Source organism: Oncorhynchus tshawytscha, unplaced genomic scaffold (assembly GCF_018296145.1).
Source record: "Oncorhynchus tshawytscha isolate Ot180627B unplaced genomic scaffold, Otsh_v2.0 Un_contig_1997_pilon_pilon, whole genome shotgun sequence".
Taxonomy (NCBI): domain Eukaryota; kingdom Metazoa; phylum Chordata; class Actinopteri; order Salmoniformes; family Salmonidae; genus Oncorhynchus; species Oncorhynchus tshawytscha.
This window is the reverse complement of record NW_024609121.1, coordinates 95,001-100,702: the sequence shown is the minus strand read 5'-3', so window position 1 is coordinate 100,702 and position 5,702 is coordinate 95,001.

The following is a 5,702-nucleotide window of genomic DNA, read 5'->3' as shown; positions in this document are numbered from 1 at the left end:
GAAAGGCGGTACAAGCCAGCTGTTCTGATCAAGATCAAACTCTGTTGAGGGTGCAGGATGGCCTGACTGGATTCAGAGTGCTTCCAGATCCATCTCTTTAAATCGAAAGGCATGTGAACGTTCTTCTTGTTGTGGCTCCAGTTCTAGTTTCTGTTGTTTCCATTTAGGTTCTATCTCTCTCAGTTGTACATCTATGGGGTATACTCTACCACCCATAGGACCCTTTCCATCATTCTCCCTCTATGGGGTATACTCTACCACCCATAGGACCCTTTCTCCCTCTATCACCACCCATAGGACCCTTTCCATCATTCTCCCTCTATGGGGTATACTCTACCACCCATAGGACCCTTTCCATCATTCTCCCTCTAGGGGTATACCCCACCCATAGGACCCTTTCCATCATTCTCCCTCTATGGGGTATACTCTACCACCCATAGGACCCTTTCCATCATTCTCCCTCTATGGGGTATACTCTACCACCCATAGGACCCTTTCCATCATTCTCCCTCTATGGGGTATACTCTACCACCCATAGGACCCTTTCCATCATTCTCCCTCTATGGGGTATACTCTACCACCCATAGGACCCTTTCCATCATTCTCCCTCTATGAGGTATACTCTACCACCCATAGGACCCTTTCCATCATTCTCCCTCTATGAGGTATACTCTACCACCCATAGGACCCTTTCCATCATTCTCCCTCTATGGGGTATACTCTACCACCCATAGGACCCTTTCCATCATTCTCCCTCTATGAGGTATACTCTACCACCCATAGGACCCTTTCCATCATTCTCCCTCTATGGGGTATACTCTACCACCCATAGGACCCTTTCCCTCATCATTCTCCCTCTGGGGTATACTCTACCACCCATAGGACCCTTTCCATCATTCTCCCTCTATGAGGTATACTCTACCACCCATAGGACCCTTTCCATCATTCTCCCTCTATGAGGTATACTCTACCACCCATAGGACCCTTTCCATCATTCTCCCTCTATGAGGTATACTCTACCACCCATAGGACCCTTTCCATCATTCTCCCTCTATGAGGTATACTCTACCACCCATAGGACCCTTTCCATCATTCTCCCTCTATGAGGTATACTCTACCACCCATAGGACCCTTTCCATCATTCTCCCTCTATGGGTATACTCTACCACCCATAGGACCCTTTCCATCATTCTCCCTCTATGGGTATACTCTACCACCCATAGGACCCTTTCCATCATTCTCCCTCTATGGGGTATACTCTACCACCCATAGGACCCTTTCCATCATTCTCCCTCTATGAGGTATACTCTACCACCCATAGGACCCTTTCCATCATTCTCCCTCTATGAGGTATACTCTACCACCCATAGGACCCTTTCCATCATTCTCCCTCTATGAGGTATACTCTACCACCCATAGGACCCTTTCCATCATTCTCCCTCTATGAGGTATACTCTACCACCCATAGGACCCTTTCCATCATTCTCCCTCTATGAGGTATACTCTACCACCCATAGGACCCTTTCCATCATTCTCCCTCTATGAGGTATACTCTACCACCCATAGGACCCTTTCCATCATTCTCCCTCTATGGGGTATACTCTACCACCCATAGGACCCTTTCCATCATTCTCCATTCTCTATGAGGTATACTCTACCACCCATAGGACCCTTTCCATCATTCTCCCTCTATGGGGTATACTCTACCACCCATAGGACCCTTTCCATCATTCTCCCTCTATGGGGTATACCCCCATAGGACCCTTTCCATCATTCTCCCTCTATGAGGTATACTCTACCACCCATAGGACCCTTTCCATCATTCTCCCTCTATGAGGGTATACTCTACCACCCATAGGACCCTTTCCATCATTCTCCCTCTATGAGGTATACTCTACCACCCATAGGACCCTTTCCATCATTCTCCCTCTATGAGGGTATACTCTACCACCCATAGGACCCTTTCCATCATTCTCCCTCTATGAGGTATACTCTACCACCCATAGGACCCTTTCCATCATTCTCCCTCTATGGGGTATACTCTACCACCCATAGGACCCTTTCCATCATTCTCCCTCTATGGGTATACTCTACCACCCATAGGACCCTTTCCATCATTCTCCCTCTATGGGGTATACTCTACCACCCATAGGACCCTTTCCATCATTCTCCCTCTATGAGGTATACTCTACCACCCATAGGACCCTTTCCATCATTCTCCCTCTATGAGGGTATACTCTACCACCCATAGGACCCTTTCCATCATTCTCCCTCTCCCTCTATGAGGTATACTCTACCACCCATAGGACCCTTTCCATCATTCTCCCTCTATGAGGTATACTCTACCACCCATAGGACCCTTTCCATCATTCTCCCTCTATGGGTATACTCTACCACCCATAGGACCCTTTCCATCATTCTCCCTCTATGGGGTATACTCCACCCATAGGACCCTTTCCATCATTCTCCCTCTATGGGGTATACTCTACACCCATAGGACCCTTTCCATCATTCTCCCTCTATGAGGTATACTCTACCACCCATAGGACCCTTTCCATCATTCTCCCTCTATGAGGTATACTCTACCACCCATAGGACCCTTTCCATCATTCTCCCTCTATGGGTATACTCTACCACCCATAGGACCCTTTCCATCATTCTCCCTCTATGAGGTATACCTACCACCCATAGGACCCTTTCCATCATTCTCCCTCTATGAGGTATACTCTACCACCCATAGGACCCTTTCCATCATTCTCCCTCTATGAGGGTATACTCTACCACCCATAGGACCCTTTCCATCATTCTCCCTCTATGGGGTATACTCTACCACCCATAGGACCCTTTCCATCATTCTCCCTCTATGGGTATACTCTACCACCCATAGGACCCTTTCCATCATTCTCCCTCTATGAGGTATACTCTACCACCCATAGGACCCTTTCCATCATTCTCCCTCTACCACCCATGGGGTATACTCTACCACCCATAGGACCCTTTCCATCATTCTCCTCTACCACCCATAGGACCCTTTCCATCATTCTCCCTCTATGGGTATACTCTACCACCCATAGGACCCTTTCCATCATTCTCCCTCTATGAGGTATACTCTACCACCCATAGGACCCTTTCCATCATTCTCCCTCTATGGGGTATACTCTACCACCCATAGGACCCTTTCCATCATTCTCCCTCTATGGGTACCCTTTTCCATCATTCTCCCTCTATGGGGTATACTCTACCACCCATAGGACCCTTTCCATCATTCTCCCTCTATGGGGTATACTCTACCACCCATAGGACCCTTTCCATCATTCTCCCTCTACCACCATAGGACCCTTTCCATCATTCTCCCTCTATGGGGTATACTCCCTTTCCACTCCATAGGACCCTTTTCCATCATTCTCCCTCTATGAGGTATACCACCCATAGGACTACCACCCATAGGACCCTTTCCATCATTCTCCCTCTATGAGGTATACTCTACCACCCATAGGACCCTTTCCATCATTCTCCCTCTATGAGGTATACTCTACCACCCATAGGACCCTTTCCATCATTCTCCCTCTATGAGGTATACTCTACCACCCATAGGACCCTTTCCATCATTCTCCCTCTATGAGGTATACTCTACCACCCATAGGACCCTTTCCATCATTCTCCCTCTATGGGGTATACTCTACCACCCATAGGACCCTTTCCATCATTCTCCCTCTATGAGGTATACTCTACCACCCATAGGACCCTTTCCATCATTCTCCCTCTATGAGGTATACTCTACCACCCATAGGACCCTTTCCATCATTCTCCCTCTATGAGGGACCCTATACTCTACCACCCATAGGACCCTTTCCATCATTCTCCCTCTATGGGGGACCCTTTCCATCATTCTCCCTCTATGGGGTATACTCTACCACCCATAGGACCCTTTCCATCATTCTCCCTCTATGAGGTATACTCTACCACCCATAGGACCCTTTCCATCATTCTCCCTCTATGGGGTATACTCTACCACCCATAGGACCCTTTCCATCATTCTCCCTCTATGGGTATACTCTACCACCCATAGGACCCTTTCCATCATTCTCCCTCTATGAGGTATACTCTACCACCCATAGGACCCTTTCCATCATTCTCCCTCTATGGGGTATACTCTACCACCCATAGGACCCTTTCCATCATTCTCCCTCTATGGGGTATACTCTACCACCCATAGGACCCTTTCCATCATTCTCCCTCTATGAGGTATACTCTACCACCCATAGGACCCTTTCCATCATTCTCCCTCTATGGGTATACTCTACCACCCATAGGACCCTTTCCATCATTCTCCCTCTATGGGGTATACTCTACCACCCATAGGACCCTTTCCATCATTCTCCCTCTATGGGGTATACTCTACCACCCATAGGACCCTTTCCATCATTCTCCCTCTATGAGGTATACTCTACCACCCATAGGACCCTTTCCATCATTCTCCCTCTATGGGGTATACTCTACCACCCATAGGACCCTTTCCATCATTCTCCCTCTATGGGGTATACTCTACCACCCATAGGACCCTTTCCATCATTCTCCCTCTATGAGGTATACTCTACCACCCATAGGACCCTTTCCATCATTCTCCCTCTATGGGGTATACTCTACCCATAGGACCCTTTCCATCATTCTCCCTCTATGAGGTATACTCTACCACCCATAGGACCCTTTCCATCATTCTCCCTCTATGGGGTATACCTACCACCCATAGGACCCTTTCCATCATTCTCCCTCTCTCTACCACCCATAGGACCCTTTCCATCATTCTCCCTCTATGGGTATACTCTACCACCCATAGGACCCTTTCCATCATTCTCCCTCTATGGGGTATACTCTACCACCCATAGGACCCTTTCCATCATTCTCCCTCTATGAGGTATACTCTACCACCCATAGGACCCTTTCCATCATTCTCCCTCTATGAGGTATACTCTACCACCCATAGGACCCTTTCCATCATTCTCCCTCTATGGGGTATACTCTACCACCTGTAGGACCCTTTCCATCATTCTCCCTCTATGGGGTATACTCTACCACCCATAGGACCCTTTCCATCATTCTCCCTCTATGAGGTATACTCTACCACCCATAGGACCCTTTTCCATCATTCTCCATCATCTATGAGGTATACTCTACCACCCATAGGACCCTTTCCATCATTCTCCCTCTATGAGGTATACTCTACCACCCATAGGACCCTTTCCATCATTCTCCCTCTATGAGGTATACTCTACCACCCATAGGACCCTTTCCATCATTCTCCTCTATGAGGTATACTCTACCACCCATAGGACCCTTTCCATCATCCTCCCTCTAATGGGTGGTAGAGTTATACCCCAAGGACCCTTTCCATCATCCTCCCTCTATGGAAGGATGTCCTCCTCCACCAAAGCAGAAAAGACTAACTCCTTGACTACTGCTTTCATGTCAGCACCTGCAACTTTGATATCATAATGCTTTGCAATGACGAGCAGATTCACCTTCATACATTTATCAAGCATCTCCCATGTTTTTCACAAATGCTTCCAACTTAAAGTCCATGTTTTTTTTCTAAGTGTTTATGCAAGATGATTCTACCCGTCTTGTAACCCCTCATGGTGGATGTCAGTGACAAACTTGACCACAAGTGTATTTTGAACACTCAAATATCTGAGCACAGCAGA